This window comes from Suncus etruscus, chromosome 4 (genome assembly GCF_024139225.1).
Source record: "Suncus etruscus isolate mSunEtr1 chromosome 4, mSunEtr1.pri.cur, whole genome shotgun sequence".
Classification (NCBI taxonomy): domain Eukaryota; kingdom Metazoa; phylum Chordata; class Mammalia; order Eulipotyphla; family Soricidae; genus Suncus; species Suncus etruscus.
In genome coordinates this window covers 142,707,463-142,731,044 of record NC_064851.1, presented here as the reverse complement: position 1 = coordinate 142,731,044, position 23,582 = coordinate 142,707,463, and the positions used below count along the sequence as shown (strand labels likewise).

The window sequence follows — 23,582 nt, the reverse complement described above, 5'->3', positions numbered from 1 at the left end:
ATAATTTTTAAGAGTTTTACAATATTAAAAATAATTATTTTTTGAGTGTTACACCTAATGGTGCTCAAGGCTTTCTTCTGTCTCTGTGATAAGTTACATGCATCATCAGGATTGAGCCCAAATCAGACATGTGCAAGACAAATACCTTACCCAGTGTCCTATATCTCCAGCCATAATTATTTTTAACATTTTAGGAACATAATCACTAAAACATTTGTATATAGTGAAGTAGTAATGATAGAAGAACACAAAATAAGGATATTGAGATGCATATAGGAACTTATTATAAAATAGTAATAAACTACAACTACAAAGCTGATTACTTTTTATCTTTCTATCTTTCTTGCAAAGTTTATTTTTAATATTAGTGAGAGCACAGCATGAGAAACATTGTTATTCTATTGATAGTGTAAATTGGTAGATAAATAAAACATTTGACAATTCATCCTAAATAATTAAATATTTATATCTTATGTAAAATTATTCAAAATTAAAAACAGGATAACATAAAACAATAAAAAGACAATAAAGTGTTGAAAATTACATACAACTCCATAATTATAAACAAAAAATTAATTCTAATTTAATGGTAAGGAATCAAATTCTGTCTAATAACAGAAAAGAATGCAAATGTAAAGTGATACTTGATTATTTTTCATGAAAAAAAGTGCTTATGAGAAAATGATAGAATATAGTGTGTACAAGTTGGATTTAAGCTATAAAATATTGATGATTGCTGAATATAAAAATACTGTAATTTTTGTTGTTAAAATGAAATATTGCCTCATAGATCTGGAATATATAAATAGGTTCTTTCAGAATGAGTATTTATTGATTTTTAATCCAATATAATTTACAAATAGAAAATAAATATTTGATTTTAAACTGTTTACTTAAATTAATATCCTTGATTAATATTTCAAACATTAATATTCTAAAATATTCTAGTAAAATGAATCAATTATTGGTTGTGAGTTTAGCAATTATATTGAACACAACAAATACTGAATTCAGATCTCCCAGGTCAAATTCATGCTCTGTTTTTTCTCTTTCACATTTGTGTGTTGACTGAATGAGGAATTAAACCTTATATATCTATTTTTTAATGCAAATTAAAATCTTTATTCTAAAATTCCTGTATTATTATAGTTATAGTTTAAATCACTATTTCATAATATTTAACTTTCAAGTAGTATTTACTTTGAAAAATTGTGATGTTCAAAATATTAATTTATAAAGAAGCTAATTAAGTTTTATTAAAAGTTTTATTAAATTAAGTTTTATTAAAATTGTTGAAACTGTGGAATCAGCTTAGATGTAGAAAATTTGCCTTGTATCTGTGATGCCCTGGGTTGATCTCTGGCACCAAATAATATTAATAATAATACAATAATAATAACTATGACAATTTTTGTTATTTCATGAAGGAACTGATTAATTATTAAAAAATAAGAAACCATAGACTTTGTAATTATAAATAAATCAGGACTACAAGATTATCTAATCTCAGAGCATCTTTTATTGATTTTAGAAATGAGTTGAAGGGTCTTAACCCAAGTGCAACCCCCAACTTAGGTTAAAAATTAAAAAGTTGAGCAATAGCAAAGTGGCTAGAGCATTTGCCTTGTAATGTGGCTGTCTTGTTCAATCCCTAGCATCCCATATGATATTTCTAAAACTGCTAAGAATACCTTCTCAACACAGGGCCTAGAGTAACCCCTGAGCATTGCTGGGTATGACACCCCAAAAAACTGAAATAGAAATTTGGGCCTAACGAGATAATATAGTCGGCAGGCACTTGCCTTGTAGAACAAGAACATGGTAGAACAAGAATAAATAATATATTTCTGGGTTCATCTCACATGTAAAAAACTTGGAACACTTTTGCAAGGAAAAACAATATACTAAATTAATGATTTTCTTAGGCCCGACAGGGAACTGAGGTGGAAGATAAAGCATCATTGCACAATCTAGGGAGAAAGACAAATCCTGGGATTCATATCTGATATTACATTATTAGGATCAGAAACCATAGAATTCTGAATTAAGATAGTATTCAGGTAATATTGATAAATTATTGGATGCAAAATTTAGACTAACCTGAAAATGAAAAGCTTCTAGGGGTAGTAGTTTTGGAGAGTTTTTTTTCACTTTCTTAGGTTTATGTACTTAGGTTTAATGTACTTGAATTTTAATCCACATATTCTGTTTCAGTGAGAAAAGCCACACCGCTTAAGAAACCAACAAAAATCCTGATAGTATCAATTTCTGTCATGAATTTGCGCTAATAAGCTTTTACTTTTTAATGGTAATGAGATTCAAAATAATTACTGCTGTGGGTATTGTTTGACCACAATTTTTTATAAATTCCAGAAATGCTTTCCTGGGAATTTAAACAAATGATTTAAAATTTTATGTCCATAGAAAAACATTTATGTTATAATATATAACATTACATTACATATTATATGTTAATATATAATACATTATTACCCCACCTGAAAGCCACAAAGATGTGAGTCAGTAGATGGATAAATGAACTATGTTAACCATTTAACAATCAAAAGAACTTAGTTAGCAAATGACCAAACACCATTAAACAATACTGACTACTTCTTGGCTATGTTTGATGAATGAATACTTTAATAAATTTACTGAATAGATGACAGTTTATAGTGTATATAAAGCTGATAAGAGAATTAAAGAAATATTTTAAACTACCATAAAAAGGAACATCAGTAAAATGAAATAATTCAGAAAAAATATAATACACACCAAGATATATTTATACAGTAGGAAACCAAATGAGTAAGGATGTTAGTAAAATATTTAATTTCATTGAAAAGAAATATGTAAATGATACTAACAATGAAATATTTCTTTTCATTAGAAACTATTATACTCCCTAGAGTTAGCAGTGATATGTGACTATTGCAAGTAGGAAGGTACATTTATGTTTTTATCAGAAAATAGCAAGCATTTAGAATAGGAAACTGGTTTACCCATTATCAGGAGGGTGTGGTGTGAACTGGTGCAGGCAATCAGAGTACATGCATAATTAAAGGTAATGGAACAGAGCAATATAGATTTATATTGAAAATACAATCAGTGTTAGACTTCTAAAGAGCAACACACACAATGGTGTAAAAATAAAACTCCATGCACAGAAAAATCATTTTCTAGTTTTTCAATTTAATAATCCAATTTACATGAGTTTATGCAACTTGTAAGACAGAAGCTCACTATAAATGTTAATTCTTTATTGGAAAGTGCATTCCCTGAGAAAACAGGGAATGGAAAGAAATTATTGTTCTGGCCACTGCTTTATGGTCAGCAGCTAAAGGTATATCTTCTCTCTCTTAATTTGTGCATGTGTTTGAACATGTGTGACATTTCTAACAAACTATAGAATACATCTTATATATTGTTGGTCAAAACTTCCATCTAATTTTCAAGTTAGAAAGTAAGTCATCCTCGGGGCCGGGCGGTGGCGCTAGAGGTAAGGTGCCTGCCTTGCCAGCACTAGCCTAGGACGGACCGTGGTTCGATCCCCCGGTGTCCCATATGGTCCCCCAAGCCAGGAGCGACTTCTGAGCACAAAGCCAGGAGTAACCCCTGAGCGTCACCGGGTGTGGCCCAAAAACCAAAAAAAAAAAAAAAAGAAAGTAAGTCATCCTCAAGTACTATAGCATGGCACTTTGATGTATGGTGGAAGAATTACAAACATCAATCTTTAAATGAATATTACATATAGATAGAAATGGATACTATTTATAGGTATTCATAGATGTAAGTATCTATAAATATATATCCATATATATAAAGTAGTTGTTTATATTAGAGAAAAGGAATGGAGTAAGTGAATAAAAGGACATAAATCAAGCTGAGAGTACTATCTGGGAGCAAGAATTGATAGTAGCAACATGAGTTCCTAGAATATAATTATTTTTACCTTCATCCAAATTCAAAAAGAAAATGGAAATAAAGAGTATCTCTTAATGCATCCTAATCAGCAGCAAATAGGAGAGACACAATTTTCTAAGAGAAAATTAGAAATTATTAAGCAAGCACAAGAATGTATTTTGGAAGACTGCATCATTATTTTTTATTCAATAAAAATTAGTTTTTTTCAATCGAAAACAATGAAAAAATTATGTGCTAAAATCGGTACTCCCTATATTGCAACATTTTAGGCCTATTAAGAGTTAAGGCAAAATTAGTAAAAGTTCTCTAATATAAATATAAATAATAATATGAATAATATGATGTTGTTTAATATAAATAACAATGGTTTACTCATTTATTGCCAAAATATATATTTTTATATATTTTATTTAAATACCTTGATTACATACATGATAGTGTTTGGGTTTCAGTCATATAAAGAACACCACCCATCACAGTGCAACGTTCCCATCACCAATGTCCCAAAACTCCCTCCTCCCCACTGCCATGTGTTAGATGGCCTTAACTATATTGAGAAAGGTTCCTTCCATTTCATCTTGCTGAGAGTTTTGATCAAGAATGGGTGTTGGACCTAATCAAATGCTTTCTCTGCATCTATTGATATGATCATGTAGTTTTTATTTTTCTTGTTGTTGATGTTGTGTATGATGTTCATAGATTTACGGATGTTAAACCATCCTTGCATTCCTGGGATGAAACCTACTTGATCATAGTGGATGATCTTCTTAATGAGGCATTGAATCCTATTTGCCAGGATTTTGTTGAGGATCTTTGTATCTGTATTCATCAGCAATATTGGTCTGATATTTTCTTTTTTCGTAGCATCTCTATCTGGTTTAGGTATCAAAGTGATGTTGACTTGATAAAAGCTATTTGGAAGTGTTTCCGTTTGTTCAATTTCATGAAAGTCTTGCCAGGATTGGTAGTAGTTCCTCTTGGAAAGTTTGAAAGAATTCATTAATGAATCCATCTGGGCCTGGGCTTTTGTTTCTGGGCAGACATTTGATTACCGTTCTATTTCATCAATAGTGATGGGGATGTTTAGATATGCTACATCCTGTTCCTTCAACCTTGGAAGATTATAAGAGTCCAAGATTTTATCCATTTCTTCCAGGTTCTCATTTTTAGTGGCGTACAGTTTCTCAAAGTAGTTTCTGATTACCCTTTGAATCTCTGCCATATCAGTAGTTATATCTCCTTTTTCATTCCTAATACGAGTTATCAAGTTTCTCTCTCTCTTTCTTTGTTAGTTTTGCCTGTGGTTTATCAATCTTGTTTATTTTTTCAAAGAACCAATTTCTGCTTTCGTTGATCTTTCAGATTGTCTTTTGGGTTTCCACTTCATTGATTTCTGCTCTCAGCTTTGTTATTTCCTTCTGTCTCCCTACTTTTGGGTCCTTTTGTTGAGCACTTTCTAGTTCTATTAGCTGTGTCATTCAGCTACTCAGGTAAGCTCCTTCTTCCTTCCTGATGTGTGCTTGCAAAGCTATAAATTTTCCTCTCAGTACTGCTTTTGCTGTGTCCCATAAGTTCTGAATGTTTGTGTCTTTATTGTCATCTGTTTCCAGGAACCTTTTTATTTCCTCCTTGACTTCATCTCGGACCCACTGGTTATTCAGTATGAGGCTTTTTAACTTCCAGGTATTAAAGTTTTTCTTCTGAGCCCCTTAGGAATTCACAAATAATTTCAGAGCCTTGTGGTCAGCAAAGGTAGTCTGCAAAATTTCTATCCTCTTGATATTATGGAGGTATGTTTTATGTGCCAGCATGCAGTCTATCCTGGAGAATGTCCCATGTACATTGGAGAAGAATGTGTATCCAGGTTTCTGAGAATAGAGTGTCCTATATATATCCACTAGGCCTCTTTCTTCCATTTTTCTTTTCATGTCTAGTATATTCTTCTTGGGTTTCAGTCTGGTTGACCTATCCAATGTTGACAAAGCCGTGTTGAAGTCCCCCACAATTATTGTGTTGTTATTGATATTATTTTTCAGATTTGTCAACAATTGTATTAAATATTTTGCTGGACCCTCATTCAGTGCATATATGTTTAGGAAAGTGATTTCTTCCTGCTCTACATACCCCTTGATTAATATAAAATGTCCATCTTTGTCCTTACAACCTTCCTGAGTATAAAATTTGCATTATCTGATATTAGTATGGCCACTCCAGCTTTTTTATGGGTGTTGTTTGCTTGGATAATTTTTCTCCAGCCTTTAATTTTGATTCTATGTTTGTTCTGACTATTCAGGTGTGTTTCTTGTAGGCAGCAGAAGGTTGGATTGAGTTTTTTGATCCATTTAGCCACTCTGTGTCTCTTAACTGGTGCATTTAGTCCATTGACATTGAGAGAAAGAATTGTCCTGGGATTTAATGCGATCTTTATATCGAAATTTGGTGTGTCTTTTGGTTAGTCTTGTCTTAAATTAGGTCTTTCAGTTTTTCTCTTAAGACTGGTTTTTGAGTCTGTAAAGTTTCTGAGCTGTTTTTTGTCTGTGAAACCATGTATTCTTCTGTCAAACCAGAAAGTGAGTTTTGCTGGGTACAGTATTCTAGGTGAAGCATTCATTTTATTCAGTCTTGTCACAATATCCCACCACTGCTTTCTGGCCTTGAGTGTTTCTGCTGACAGGTCTGCTGTAAATCTCAAGGATGCTTGCTTGAATGTAATTTTTCTTTTTGATCTTGGTGTTTTCAGAATTCTGTCTCTATCTGTGGGATTCGTCATTGTGACTAGGATGTGTCTTGGCGTATTTTTTCTGGGGTCTCTTTTGGTTGGTACTCTTTGAGCATGCAGGATTTGATCACAGATATTTTTTAGCTCTGGAAGTTTCTCTTAATGATGTTCTTGACCTTTGATTCTTCCTGGAAATTTTCTTTTGGGTCTCTGGGACTCCAATGATTCTTAAGTTGTTTCTGTTGAGCTTATCATAGACTTCTATTTTCATCTGTTCCCATTCTTTGACTAATTTTTCCATTGTCTGTTCATTTGCTTAAATTTTTTTTTCCAATCTCTCCTGCTGTATGGAATTTTTATGTATCTCATCTTCCACAGCACCAAGTCTATTCTCAGGTTCTGATACTCTGTCCCAGAGCTTATCCATTTTGTCATTCACTTCGTTTACTGAGTTTTTCAGACCTGTTAGTTGACATGTTATTTCAGTTTGGAGTTTTGTGATTTCTGTCTTCATATTTTCTTGGTTCTTATTAGTGTACTGTTCAACTCGATCCATGGTTTCTTTGAGTTCGTTGAGCATCTTCCACATTGCTAGTCTAAAGTCCTTATCTGAGAGGTTGATTAGTTGGTTGGTCATTATCTGGTCATCAGAATTGTCATCTTCATTCTCTGTGTTTGATGCTGGCCTGCTGGCCCACGTTGTTTCCCCATTGTCACACTTGTATTGTGGGTTTTTCTACGTGTTGTGGTGGTACTCATTGGCTAAATAATGCAGGCAGCACACTTTTCTGACTCTGCCCTTTCTGGATGGGTTGACTTGCCTCCAAGGGAGGGGAGTCCTCTGTGCGCGAAGCCTCACACAGGATATAATCTTAGGCCCAAGCACGAAGCAGAGAAGACAGTCCAGAGAAATACTGGGCTTCAATGATCCAGCACAGTTCTTTTTTTTTTTTTTTCAGCCACTCCCATTTGATGCTCAGAAATTGCCTCTGGCTTGGGGGGACCATATGGGACCCGGGGGATCCAACCGCGGTTGCAGTTCTTCCTTGGCTAGCGCTTGCATGGCAAACACCTTACCTCTAGCGCCACCTTGCCAGCCCCCCCCCCTTTTTTTTGTTTTTTTGTTTTTTGTTTTTAGGCCACACCAGGTGTTGCTCAGGGGTTACTCTTGGCTGTCTGCTCAGAAATAGCTCTTGGCAGGCACGGGGGACCATATGGGACACCGGAATTTGAACCAACCACCTTTGGTTCTGGATAGGCTGCTAGCAAGGCAAATGCTGCTGTGCTATCTCGCCGGGACCCAGCACAGTTCTTAGTGTGATATTTTCTTCTTGTTGCGATGGTGTTCTTTTCTTAGAAAGAGCACATGGCCGCATAGCGAAGTGGAGCTAAGTGCTCTTCTGGAGTCCCAAGAGGTCCCAAGAGGTTCACGCAAGAGGACAGTAGACAGACATACACAGGCAGCACTCACAATTTTTACAGTCAGGCCCCAGTGGGCAGGCGTAGTTTCGTGTATTTTCTCAGCCTGACATCACCGGCAAAATATATTTTTAATAAAATAAACATTGCTTGTAAAAACCTCAGGTCTATATTTGGCAAATGTCTTTATGAAAAAAAGTATTGCCTTTGATATTATGAACTAAATAAGCTGTCTGAAGTTTATATGTTGAAGCTTTAATCTCCAATGTAATGAGATTAGGAGGTGGATGTTTGGGAGGTAGCTAAGTTTAAGTGAGGCTGTTATTAGATTAGATGTCTGACAACAGAGCTTTCTCTCTCCACAATGGTGAGACACAGTACAAGGATCTCTGTAAAATGGAAAATAATCTATTTAAGAACTCTGCCACAAACTAGATCTTAGAAATTCTTCAGCCTTCACATCTGTGATATATATGTATATATATATATATATATATATATATGTGTGTGTGTGTGTGTGTGTGTGTGTATATATATTTGTTTGATATTATTTGTTTGACATTAGTCACTTCAGCAAGTTTATGGTATTATGAGGCCAAATTTGCCTAAAATCATTTCTTATGTCTCTTTTGCCTGCAAATGATAGAAATTCACCTTAAACAAGCTATAATTCAAAATTCAACACTATAGCAAACAAACCAAACCATGTCACTATCATATAATGAGTCTCTGTTCAACTGAATTCATAAACTCAAATGTTCTTTGTAGTTTAAGGAATGTCTTTATATTATTTGTTACTTTTTTTAAAAAATATTTCTTGGGGCCAGAGCAGTGGCACAAGCAGTAAGGCTTCTGCCTTGCACGCACTAGCCTAGGACAGAGACCATGGTTCCATGTCCTGGGTTCTCATATGGTCCCTTAAGCCAGGAGTGATTTTGGTTAGATTGTGATTTTTATTAATATTTAACAGTTTTATTTATTGGACACATCTTTCGCTTACATTTATTCTGTTTTAAATGTTTACCTTTACTTTTATTTTCTTGTAAGTATGGATGGTATTAGGCCATATGCAGCCTGACTCATAAATTGTTCTCAACACTGTGATCAGGAGTGACCCTTGTCGATGCTTGGAAAACTGTTTGTTTCTGGGTCAAAGTGGCATCAGAAAAATGCAAATGATGAAGCATGTTAATCCTGGTAATGTATCTCTGGAAGGACTTAAAAGAAACAAGCATTAGAAAACAAAAATTTAAAGTGGTCTTTTCTGAACAGTAATTAAAACAATACAGCATTCATTTCTAGTGGTTTATTTATTATTTTGCCAAGAGTTTACAAATGAATAATATTATTATGGATAATAGTGTGCCCAAGTTAGACTTTATTTAGCCTTTAAACTTATTATTTAGAACACGAGGAGTAGTAGGAAGTATAATATGATTATAAACTAATCAATGTATATTTTATTTTCATAAATAAATGCGCATTGTTGCTGGCAGTGGACAGAACCATCATTCACCCAAAGCCAATGGCGGTAAGTGAAATTGAGTGAAGACATTGGGACCATTTCTCTATTATCAACTTCTGTTCTGCCTTCCAGAAATGATAACTATCACCTTATACTTTATCAAGCATTTCAAAATACTAGCAATGTTTTGTTGATAGTTTAATTCTCATTCTCATAAAATATTTATATTTCCGGTATTTCAATTGATTATTTTCATGCTAAAAATTTAGGAAAAAGAGGGGGGCATAGAGATAAACCACAAGGTAAGTCACTTTCCTCTATGCAGTGAAATCTGCTTTGTTACCCCAACTCTACTAGGAGTGATTCCTGAGCACATTACCAAGAGTAAGTATCATATATATCTGATAAGTCAGTGAAAATTTAGTTATTTATCTCTATAATATGTGGAAGAATCAGAGAAACCTCTAGCCAATTTTAAAATTTTACCTGAACAAATTTATTATCTCATCACTTTCTTTATAAAAATTAGGAAATGCCAAACCCAAAATACACCAATAGAAGCAATTATTATTATAATTATATTATTCATTTATTAAAAATGTCAACCATTTATTCCTCAAATATTAGTTACTTTTAAAGAAATACCTTTGTTTATTTGTTTATCTATTATTTATTTTATGCTTGATATTTGTCTGGCCTTTCAAATAATGTTTTGTGATATTTTTCTTACAGACAAAATTCAAGTACATGTTTCTAAAATAAGTCCTGTTTTTTAAAATTATTTCTAAAAATCTATATATCAAAATTCAGATCGGGTTATCTGGGAACAAGTATTCCACACAGAAAGTATGCTCATTTTCCTTCCTCTGTGTTCTTGATCAATAGTTAATTACTTATTTTTATCTTGAGTATCCCCAATAGCCCAAATATTTTACAATTCTTATTCCATAGGTCAACACCTTTGGTTTCTTTCCATTGAGTGAAATTGGTTCCCAGAACAGAACACAAACTGAAGATACACAGTGCTGCAGCAGAGTGAAAGGTTATTTAATCAATCAACAGGCTGTTGAGAAAGGTCAGTAATATTGCAATTATTAAAAAAGTATATTTTCTTTGGGGATCAAAATAAAGATTCTCAATGAAGAACTAATGAAGCTGGAGTTTGCACTTCTCTGTTTATATATTCCAGGTGATGCCTGACCTTCAAAAATTGTACTTGGTCTTAGACCTTGCATGAAAATTGTAATTTCCTTGAATTTTAGTGGTACTCTGTTGCTGATCTGTTCCTCTTTCTACTTAGAAGTGTAAAAGTCAGTATTCGTAGCTTGAGTTTTCTGTGTATTCATTATTTTTAGTCTTGAAAATAAACAAGCATAATTCTAAATTTGGTTCATGATCTCTTCTACTAGTTAGCTTAAACTAATTAAAGCTATTGTAGTATGAAGTTTGAGAAGATACATAAGTTTTGGAAACTGAGTGAAAAAGATTAAAGAAGTGAGTGACATTTTCTTGGCCATGTATTATATATTTTATATCAAGCTTACTTAATTTTAATGGAATTTTAAGGTAAAACCATGACAACAGACCTTGATTAAATATAAAATGTTTATAGTGTATAAAATGAAATGTTAATGATCAATATGATTATACTGCTTAATTGCAAACAAAGAAACTAAAGTAGATATTTTATTTCACCATTACAGATAGAAAATTAATTGATAGATCTTGGAAAAAGAATGAAAAGTTAGATTTATACAACTCAAAAGCACACTCTAAAAAGACAGGGTTAATTAATTAAAAGAACTTTGGTAGTCACACTGGTAATAAAAAAATCATTTTATTTAAATTTTATTTTTTAAATATCTTTATTTAATCACCATGATTACAAACATGCTTGTAGTTGGGTTTTAGTTATAAAACAGAGCACTGTCCTTCACCAGGGCAACATTCCCACCACCGATGCCCCCAACTCCCTCCTTTCCCAACCCTTTCCTGTATTTGATACAGGTACACTATTTCTCTCATCCACTTTTTATTTTGTATTTTATATTCTTTCTATGTAATGTAGTGTGAGGGTTAGAGACACAACACAGGAGTTATGACACTTATTTTGCTACAACAGAACCTGGCATCACAAATGGTTCATACGCACTTCCAGGAGTAATCCCCGAGAAAAGACCTAGGACAAAGCTCTGATTACAACTAGGGGTGTTAAAAAAACAACATGACAAATATATATATTTATCACTTTAAATATTAAAAAAGAAATAGCAGATTTGCAGTGGTCCCAGAGAAAAAATAAAAATAAAGAAAATTCTATGGTTCCCGAGTTTACTGATTTAATTGAATTGTCAGGCCGTGGAAACGAGGATGGAGAAGTAAGGCAAACTCCAGTGGATTGCTTAAATTGAAAAGACAGAGTTGAAAATCCAGTGAGACAAAAGTCCTTACAGTCCACAGAACAAAGTACCAAGAGAGAAAAATGAGGTCAAAATTACATATATTGCTTTTCACGTATGCAATAAAATAAAAAGCAGCACTCTCATAAATGCAACAGTGTATAGAAAGCAAATATGTAATAGCTATGAAGAACATGCTCAAGATCAAGAAATCACCATAAATAAACAGATAAAAACGTGGTGGTTACTATGTTTCCTAAAGTCAGTTTGCATATCTTCAAAACTTATGGATTACTAAGTAGAACTGTCAGAGCATTTGACTTTAGTAATGGGGCTATTCTATAACTCAGTAAGGCTTTTTATATTAGATGGGGGAAAGAAATCGTTTTCAAATATTTTAAAGACAAAAAATTATTATTATTATTTTTTTTTTTTTTTGGTTTTTGGGTCACACCTGGCAGTGCTCAGGGGTTATTCCTGGCTCCAGGCTCAGAAATTGCTCCTGGCAGGCACAGGGGACCATATGGGGCGCCGGGATTCGAACCGATGACCTCCTGCATGAAAGGCAAACGCCTTACCTCCATGCTATCTCTCCGGCCCCACAAAAAATTATTTTAAAATATTATGAAGTAATACTTGAGAGCTGAAAATTAAAACTTGTGAGATAAAAAGTAAATATAATTAATAGCTGTTTTATGATATGGAACAAAAGAAAATAAGATGACATTCATGACAACATCCAGTACCTTTATCATAATTCACATGTATTATGATCAGTATAAGAATTACAAAAATTATTTAAAATATAATTTGAATTTACCTCAAATTTTAAAAATGAGTAAATTTAAATTCAGTAATTCCTTTAGCCTAAAAAAAATGAGAAATTTTATATTAAGGCAGATTAAAAATTACTCAAAACCTACAAATGAGAAAGTCTTAAAAACTTGACCAAAAAAAAAAAGATTTAGTGATACATGGTCAAAGATAAGAATGAAACAAATTTATCTTAAAAAAAAATAAAGAAGTCGGGGCCCGGAGAGATAGCACAGCGGTGTTTGCCTTGCAAGCAGCTGATCCAGGACCAAAGGTGGTTGGTTCGAATCCCGGTGTCCCATATGGTCCCCCGTGTCTGCCAGGAGCTATTTCTGAGCAGACAGCCAGGAGAAACCCCTGAGCACCACCGGGTGTGGCCCAAAAACCAAAAAAATAAAAAAATAAAGAACATAGTATGGCCTCATTTTCATAATTCAAACTAAATGGAAACAAAAATCTTATTAACCAATAGTCATACAATCCTCAGACATACTTTTTCCAGTATGCAAAAGCAAAAATTAATTCAGGGAAAAACATATACTACAAGAACTACAAAGATAATTCTTCTCATAAAAATCAATATAAATATGAAAGTATATGATGAATATTTATTTTATTTATAATATTAAAAACCTTAAAAATATTTTGATTAAATGAAAATAATGACACAGATATATCTTTAGATAATATGAAATGTTAATCTGCATAATTTTATATTATAAAGCATAAAACAATTATTAAAATGGCAAGACAAATGGAAACTTAAGTCCTATATTTCTTTTAGGAATGTTCATGTTGTTTCCCAGGAGGCTAGGCCACTTGACATTCCCAGCAGCAATGAATGAGAGCAGCTTTTACTTGCATCCCTACCAGCTCTGGTTGTATTTAAAAACATTTTTTTAGATGTGTGCCAGTTTCTGGGGCATAGATGTGATCTCACTGCTGTTGTCTATTCTACTTCTTGGAATATACACCAAGAAAAAAATGGAGAAAAGACATTTAATCCTCTTTGTTCCTTCTAGCTTTCTTTACATTAGCCGAAATTTGGAAACAACCCAAGTGTCCAAGAATAGATGACTGGAAAAAGAAACTATGGTACTCATATACAATGAAATATTACTGGTTCATAAAAAGATATGAAATGATAAAATTTGCTGCTACATGGAATGAGCTGGAAAGTATTATGCCAAGTGAAGTTAGTCATAGGAAGAGAGGCCCAGACAGAATGATCTCTCTCATATAAAGCTATAAAGAAATATAACAGCAAATAAGAAAAACTAAAAGAATGCAAACGAAGAACATAAAAATTATATTCAGCATGAAACATACCATTTGAGAGAACTGTGATAGGACAAGGAGAGAGGATAATGTATATGGTGGAGGAAAACATTCAATTGTGAGGAGGAGATGGTAGTGAAAGTTGATAAATTGCTATGTGTAAGACCTACCAGAAATGTACTGTAAACCACAGTGCAAAACTTGCTAGAATAAAGGGAGGAAGGAAAAAGAAAAATAAGAAAATTAGAAAAAGTAAAGAAAGAATGATAGAAAGAGCAAAGCAACAAAATAAAGAGAAAGAATGAAGAAAAAATAAAGAAGGAAAGAAAAAAGAACAAAGGAAATAAAGAAAAATGGAGGAAAGGAAAGAAAAGGAAAGGGAAAAAGCAAGAAAGCAAGCAAGCAAGAAAGAAAGCAAGCAAGCAAGAAAGCAAGCAGCAAGCAAGAAAGCAAGCAAGCGAGAGAGAGAGAGAGAGAGAGAGGAAGGAAGGAAGGAAGGAAGGAAGGAAGGAAGGAAGGAAGGAAGGAAGGAAGGAAGGAAGGAAGGAAGGAAGGAAGGAAGGAAGGAAGGAAGGAAGGAAGGAAGGAAGGAAGGAAGGAAGGAAGGAAGGGAGGGAGGAAGAAAGAAGAAAGAAAAAAGGAAGGAAGGAAGGAAGGAAGGAAGGAAGAAAAGAAAGAAAGAAAGAAAGAAAGAAAGAAAGAAAGAAAGAAAGAAAGAAAGAAAGAAAGAAAGAAAGAAAGAAAGAAAGAAAGAAAGAAAGAAAGAAAGAAAGAAAGAAAGAAAGAAAGAAGGAAGGAAGGAAGGAAGGAAGGAAGGAAGGAAGGAAGGAAGGAAGGAAGGAGGAAGGAAGGAAGGAAGGAAGGAAGGAAGGAAGGAAGGAAGGAAGGAAGGAAGGAAGGAAAAACAAAAATAAAGAAAGCTCTCAGGAATAGACTGATGAGTGGGAAGCAAACGAGGGAAGGAGTATTGGAGGAAAGTAGATATTGCATTCAGAGCATTATATAACTGAAACCCAATCATGAATTACTTTGTAATTTCAAGGTGACTAAATGAAAAAGATAAAAAAAAAGTGGTGCCACAGGAAAACAGTATAGTGTTAAAGTCAAAAGATAAAATAGAAATTAATATAAATTACTGTCTTAATTCAAATTCAGGCAGAAAGAAGCAGACTTATCAAAAATAAATAGAAGACAATCTTCAATTAAGATTTTGATAACTATATTCTTATGAATGTTTTTAAAATTTAAATAAAAATGATTATCATATTGGATTATAAAACATCTATACAAAAATATTTTTAAATGCTGAAGCACATGCCTTGCAAGTTTGAGAACCCAAATTTGATGCCCTATAAGTGCTAAATCTAGTCCTTTTGGTTTAGTATCATTTGGCCTAAAAGGCATTCATTACCAGCCTATATCACCAATCTGAACTTTCAGACCTGGAATGCTCAACTAAGTGCTACTGGGAGTAATTCCTGGAACCCTGAGTACTAGGAAGACCTAAGAATATTAAAATAATAAAAATATATTAAAAGCATCTTATAACTTGTGATGCCATCTATAAGAATATAAGAAACATTGAAAAAATTGATAAAAAGTATTATTATAGGTAAACTGACTGCAAAGGAAGATACTGATGACCTTTACACTGATAGAACAAGTAGTCAAAAAGTAAGAATTGTAAAACGTAAATAAAATTTACAATCACAAAAAAATCATAGTCACAATCTGAGGTTTAAGAAGCCTTGTTTTAGAATATTATTATAATTATTATTGCCATTATTATTATTAATTTATATTTGGGGTACAACTGGCTGTGTACTTATTCAGATATCCTACCTTGCTCTGTGTTTAGGGATCACTAGGAAACAATATGGGATGCCAGAAATGAAACATAGGTTGGCCAAGTGCAAGGCAATTTATCTTACTTATTGTATTTCTAGTCTCTCCAATCCCTCTGATTCAGAGGATACTCTAACCCAAAACACTAAACTTTGCATTCTTTTCAGATATATGTGGAAGATCTGCTGCCAAAAAATATATTCTGAACTGTAATACAAATTTCAATGACTTAAATATGCAATTATTATATGACTAATATGACTATAATAATGAAAAAACATGTATTTACGCAATGCCAGCAAAGTATTAACTGGTTTGAAAATTTTCTGTACCAGCTGACTCTTGGAAAAAAGTAAATGCATTTCTTCCACTTTAAGATAAAAACAATTCATTGTAAAAATATGCATACAAAGAATAATTAGATTTCAGATTGATGGTTTATGGATTTAAATCACAATAAAAAGTCAATACAACTGAAAGCTGACTCTATGAGAAAAATCTATAAGTAAAATTTGCTTCTGGTCTATCTGATTAGTTAAAAAACAGTAAGCTATGCAGAAATAGTTCATGGGTATATAGGCCTGAGCACATGTTACACACCATGATATGAATGATTTCCTTTCCCTGAGTACCTCAGATAGGAAACTAAGCACAAAACTATGAGTAGGATGTACCACCAAGCTTATGCAAAAAAGTACATAAGTAAATAAAAGAAAGTAAGAAGGAAAAATAGAAAGATTAAAAAATAGAAAAGAAAGAAATATCTAACATTTTGACAGTATAATTTATGATATGGCAATTATGGCTTTAAAGTATATAAAAAGAATAGTACACAGCTGGTGGTCATGCCATCTAATCCAGTCCCTTTGGAAAACAATATGGAGATTTTTCAAAATACTGAAATTTGAGCTGTCATGTGATTCAACTATACCATGCCTAGGAACGCAAAAACACAGTACCAAAAATCCCTTTCTCACACCTATATTCATTGGAGCACTATTTACAATAGCCAGAATCTGGAAACAACCAAGATGCCCTTCATTAAATGAATGGCTAAAGAAACTGTAATACATATACACAATAAAATATTACATAGTTGTCAGGAGAGATGAAGTCATGAAATTTTACTATACATGGATGGACATGGAAACTATTATGCTGAGTGACATAAGTCAGAAGGAGAGAGACATACACAGAATATTCTCACTCATCTATGGGTTTTAAGAAAAATAAGAGACATTATTGAAATAATTGCCAGAAATGAAAGTCAGAAGGACTGACTCACAATATAAAGCTCACCACAAAGAGTGGTGAGTACAGTTAGAGAAATATCTACACTGAGAACTATCACAACAATGTCAATGAGTGAGGGAATAGAAATCATGTCTCGACTACAGGCTGGAGCAGGGAGATGAGGAAGGAGAAGGGGGCATCAGTGATGGGAATGTTGCACTGGTGAAAAAGGGTGTTGTTTTTATGACTAAAACCCAACTACAATCATGTTTGTATTATGGTGTTTAAATAAAGTATTATTTATTAAAAATAGAATAATAGGGTATTCTGAATAACTTTATGCTAATAAATGTAATAATTTAGATGAAAAATTTATTAAGACATACCAATCATCAATGCTTCATTTAATTATGAATAATTTATATGGTCCTGTATTTACTAAGGAAAAGGAATTTTTAGTTGAACATTATAAAACTCCAAACATATATGACTTGACTACTAAACTTTATCAAACAATAAAAGAAATATTTACACTATGATAAATCTCGTACTTAAAATTTAAGATACCTGACAAATGAAAATGTATGGTGACCATTAGTATTCTGACACCAAAACTAGAAAAAGGCATTATTAGAATAAAAAAGTTAAATTTAACATATTTTTCTTAATATAGATAAAATTATAGACAATGATTATTAAATAAAACCTATAAAAAGTTCAATTTTGTAAATTAGTAACATAGATGATGGTGATTGTTATAATAATAATAATAGTTGCCCTAAGAAGTTCATGGTTGTATTTACACCTTATTTTATATAGAAGTAATCAGAGGAAAGGTTCAATATATCCAGAGTAAATAGAACAAGAGGATATGTGTTCATGAGCATTTATCTGAGAGAAACTGAAATTGAGAGATGAGGAATACTATTTTGAAGGTAGAAGGAGTATAAGCAATTTATTTATATTCAAAATGGCAAGAAAAATTTCTTCTGAACTTCTAGAAAGAATGAAGTCCTCCCTAATATGAGGACTTTAATTTCTACAGAATTTGCAGTCGTTTGTTATTATAGCAATAGAAATCTAGTGCAATGATTAAGAGAGGCTTGTTCTAGGATATAACTGTTTAACATCAGAAAACTATTATATAAAATATTTCATATTAAAGCATCAAAGCTACATTATCCCCTCAGTATATATTCACAAATTATTCGACACAGACCAACCTTTATTTTAATATTTCTGACAGAAAATATCATATTTAAATTGGGTAATAATAGATAATGGGGAAAAATTTGAGAACTTTTTACCTGAAATATAGTACAGCCAATGCCACTACAACTCTTAACTTCCCAACTCCATCTTGTAATACAATATGTCACACTTTTACAGAACTTTGTGTTAGGATCTGGCTTCTTAAATTGTGAGTTGTAATCCTACCTGAATTGGGTGGGTGGGTGTGGCAATCTTGGTAACCTTTGCCTCATCTACCTTCCTACTGGGATGGCCATTGATTTCATGCCAGTACTTGCAGTAATTCTCTACCTCCTTCACTATCAATAGATGACTGCCTGTGTTGCCTTTCCTCCTGTACAACCCATTCTGGAAATCACCCCCTCCCCTCCCATTTATCTTCATTAAATTTGTATTTATGAAGTCTCCCTTGATCTTCTTGGGAGACACAATAACAGCACCTAGAACCAGACTTTCAGGGTCCAGAATATGGTACTTCACTGTATCCTAGAAAGGCTCCACTTCAAACCCATCATCTTCAACATTTGCTTTAAGCCTATGACCTTGCTTCCTAGTGCACTGTAGTTACTGCTTCAAGACATCCTCACTCCTGCTTCTATCTGTATCTGAGCTGCTGTCTTTCTTGTCCCCTCCAGTGTCACTAAGAGTCTCTGCCCCCTGAGGGGCCTCCTCTACCTGTTTTACTTCAACAAACTGCATGTGTTTTTTGGTTCTTGGGAATACAGGGTCTTCTTACTTTTCCCAGCTCCTCTGGTCTAGGTCATTGTCCAGAAATGTTTCATCGTCGTCGTCATCATCATCCTCAGCGCCTGATACATAGATGTTATCTTTCTCTCTCTGAAGATCAGACAGAAATATGTCTTCAGGGGCCGGAGAGGTGGCACAATGATAGGGCGTTTGCTTTGCACGGCTGACCTTGGACGGACCATGGTTCAATCCCTGGTGTCCCATATGTCCCCCAAGCCAGGAGCGATTTCTGAGTTCACAGCCAGGAGTAATCCCTGAGAGTCACTGGGTGTGGCCAACCCCATCCCCCCCCCAAAAAAAAAGAAATGTGTCTGCAGCACTCATATATTTTTGTGTACCTTCTTGAACAACTGGTGCCCTTAAATGGTGATATTCAGGGAAAATATGCCAGTCTATACCTTGTCTGAGATGAGAAGCTGGTCAGATCCATTTTCTTTCTTTCTTCTTCTTCTTTTTTTTTTTTTTTGTCTGCTAGCAGCTTGAACATTTTTAATATATTAATAAGTTTTGTTTTGGCAAAAGTGGGTTACAAATCATTCACAGTAGTATTTCAGGTACATAGTGACATTGAATCAGGGGCATTCCCACCACCAATGTTGTCCTCCCTCAACCCCTGTTCCCAGCATGCATCCCATATCTCCCTCCTTTGCCCCCCAGGGCTGCTAGTATAAGTGGTCCCTCTGTGTCTAGCCTGTTGTAGATTAGGTATTGATTCTGTTGTAATTGGCTTTGGTTTTGGTGTTCAAGTCTGATCTTTTTTTATTTCTACTCAATGTTCATACGACTATTCGGTCTTGGTACCCTCCATTATTTCCTTCTCAATTTATGAGGCAGAACAAGATGATTCAAATTATGTGGTTCTGTTTGAAGATAAGAAAAGGAAAAAGAAAAAAGGGGTGGGGCAAAAATTCAAACAAGCAAAAAAACGGAGGAGTCCTTATAAAGACTATAAATATCATTTAAGAAAAGAAAGGGAGGGGGCCGGGAAGGTGGCGCTAGAGGTAAGGTGTCTGCATTGCAAGTGCTAGCATAGGATGGACCTCGGTTAGATACCCCGGCGTCCCATATGGTCCCCAAGCCAGGGGTGATTTCTGAGCGTATAGCTAGGAGTAGCCCCTAACTGTCAAACGGGTGTGGCCCAAAAAACAAAAAACAAAAAAAAAAAAGAAGAAAAGAAAGGGAAAAATGAAGGAAAACATAAAAACAATACGAGAAAAATAATCCCCCCAAAATCAAAAACAAACAAACAAAATACCTGAAAAGCACCACAGCAATAAAGACAACCACCAAACATTAACCATCTCCACCCACTCCTACTGCTTTATCTCATTGCTCAGCAAATACCTCCCACCTTTTGGGCTTTCATCTTCCTCCTCCTTATCTTCCTCTCCTCCTCCTCCTCCTCCTCTTCTTCCTGCTCCTCTGAAGGCTGCCTCATGGTTGAGACTGTGGCCTCCTCATTGCCTTCTTCCTATTCCTCTCCAGAACTCAGATTGATGATGCCCAAGGCCTTTTCTTACTCTTTCAGCTTCTTGGCCATGTATTACTGAAGTTTGGTTCTCCAGTTCAGTAGGGATTTTTGCACTACAGCACTTTGATATCCTGACAACACACATGTAGGTCCTCCATGATAGCTAAGTGCTGTCCCAATTCTTGATCATCCAGTAAGATTTTGCTGAATTTGGAGAAAAAGTCAACAGGGATGGCAACTCAGAAGCAATCAGTGACTAAGGCAAGATGATAGAGTAAGGTCCCCCTCAGCATAGACTTCAGTCTTTGGCTTCTTCTTAGTCACCAACTTAGTAACTGTCTCTATCTGTTGATAGCCATGTAAATGGAAAACCTTGGTGACAAAGCAGCCACCTTGGACCAGAAACTCACAAGCCAGACTAGATACCCAGGCTTGAGAAGAAGCAGCATGAACCCATCTGGCTCCAACATTGGGAGCCCATTCATTGAGCACAAGAAAGACCAAATTTCCAAATTTTCAGCTCCTTCTGCAGAGCCTGCTTACAGCATTCTGTGGTGATGTCTTCTTTGACGGTCACCACATTGGGAAGAGGCTTGATTAGAACTAGGTCCCCACCCACAATGAAAGTAACACAGGAATGAACTTGGCAGCCACATGCAATCCCCCCCCAACCCCCCGCTCGATGAACTGGTCCAGCAAGGCTCAGGCTTAGTCTCAGGCTTTCTACAAGAACAGATAGCAAAGTTAAGCTGAATCAGTTTGAAAGCATAGCGAGAATTGTAACCCATCTCCTCCACCAAGTGATAGAATTTGTCCCATCTGCTCTTCCCAACTTAATCTATTTTTTCTTTTGCCCATGGCAGAGAATTGTCACTCAACATAGAGACATTGGTAGATGGAACATCTCATTCCTACACACTAGATCCCGCTTTCTGTTTCCAACTCCACTAATCACAGTTCGAAATGAAATCCACACTGTTCTCAACCATCTCACTTTCAGAAGCATGTGTTAGAGAGGAAACATACTTCACTTCCGTTTGCATTGCTTAGTATCCAGCTCCTCTTTTTGACCATGTTGGGCTTGGCCTCAGCATTTATCTGTTCCACCCAAATAGGGTTTATAAATTAGAAAATATAACACGCTACAGCACACTACGTCAACTAACAACTGAGTTTCTATCTAGGAGGTCTGAATTTCCCTTTTTTCCTCTTCCAAACCTTCTAACCAGACCTTGCCCATTTCCACCCCTCCCCACTCTCTCCAACATTTAATTTAGCAACATATATTCAAATAAAAAGAAAGGGGAATACATTTTAGTTTGATAAATAACATTTACAAAAATTAATGATGAGAGATAGCTTTTCTCCTAAGGTCTAATCAAAATAAAAACACATCTCAAAACTTCTGTTTAGCAGATATTAAAATTAAAATCTGTTTAGCAGTTTTAGGCAATGGCATAAACAAATATAACGAGATAATGTTAAACAAGTTAGAAGAAATGTTATAAGACTGTCATTATTAGACAAGATAAATTATAAATAAAATATAATAAACAAGTAAATATATAAAAATAGTTTAGCAAAGCTGTAATATTTAACCTAAATATACAAATTTAAAGTATTTTCTATACTTAATTTAACAGTAAGGAAATCAAAGCAAAATTAGTTTTACAAAATTATCTGTTATCTGAAAATTGGATGAATATGATTAAATATATAGGATTATATATTAAATCATAAAATATAAGCATTAGAAAAATTAATATTTTAAAGTCTCATAAAATAGTTTTGTTCTCATGTAACAGACCAAAATAATTAATATTTTCCAGTATGACATATAGATTTGATATCATCTCAATCAATATCTCTTAGAATTAATTAAGAGACACTTTAGAATTAATTAGCACAATTATGATGAATCTACACAAAAGAACAAATAACTAAAAAATAAATCTTATAAAGGATGAACAAGGAGCCTGAGCGGTGGCACAAGCACTAAGGCATCTGCCTTGCATGCACTAGCTTGCACTGACTGAAGTTCAATTCCCCTGGCATCTCATATGGACCCCAAGCCGAGAGCTATTTCTGAGTGCATAGGCAGGAGTAACCCCTCAGTGTCACTGGGTGTGGCCCAAAAACAAAAAACAAACAAAAAATAAAGATGTACAAATAATATTAAATAGCTTCAGGATTTATTATAAAGTTATTGTGGTAAGAAAGAAATAATTGCATTCATCAATGCAGTCATATTTATATCCATATGTGATAGATCTTAAATGTAAACTAAAGTCACACTTATGAATAATTAATTTTCAATATTTTTGTTTGGGATGGCACAGAATTTTTTTTCAGGGTTAACTACTAGCTCTATACTCAAGGATCATTACTGACAATGCTCTGAAGACTATAATGGAATATTGGGAATTCAACCCAAGTTAACCTATGTGTAAGAGAAGCATCTTACCCACTACACAATTGCTATGGCCCCAGAAGTGTTGTTTATTTAAAAACACACAAAGATAATTGGTTGGGAAATGATAGTATGTATCAACACGTAGTAGTAGAAAAAATGAATAATTATTTGATAATTTCTTTTTTTTTGTTGTTTTTTGGGTCACACCCCATGACCCTCAGGGGTTACTACTGGCTATGTGCTCAGAAATCACTTCTGGCTGAGGGACCATATGGGACATCAGGAGATCGAACCATGGTCATAGTAGGTCAGCCATGTGCAAGGCAAATGTCCTACTGCTGAGCCACCACTCCAGCCCTGTATATGCGAATTTCTGAATTTTGAAACAAGAATTTATGTATAGATTAGCTTCAGCATATGTAAAGTGAGGAAATCCAGGCCAAAGAAAAATTATTTAAGAATTCTCAATAATTACGGACATCACGTTAAAACAAGTATGAAAATAAAAGGAAAAATGTCCCCCAAAATGTCAAAAGTAAATTCTTTGATTCACATCTAAAAAATATAGATCAATTGAAGAAACCATGAAAAAAGGTTTCTAACTC

The 23,582-nt window shown here is 34.1% G+C and overlaps 1 pseudogene; it reads right to left on the bottom strand.

The window, feature by feature from the left end:
- The window catches only part of LOC126007245 (pre-rRNA 2'-O-ribose RNA methyltransferase FTSJ3-like), a 55,993-nt pseudogene extending 34,423 nt beyond the window's left edge, over window positions 1-21,570 (bottom strand).
- Between the last annotated feature and the right edge of the window lie 2,012 nt (window positions 21,571-23,582).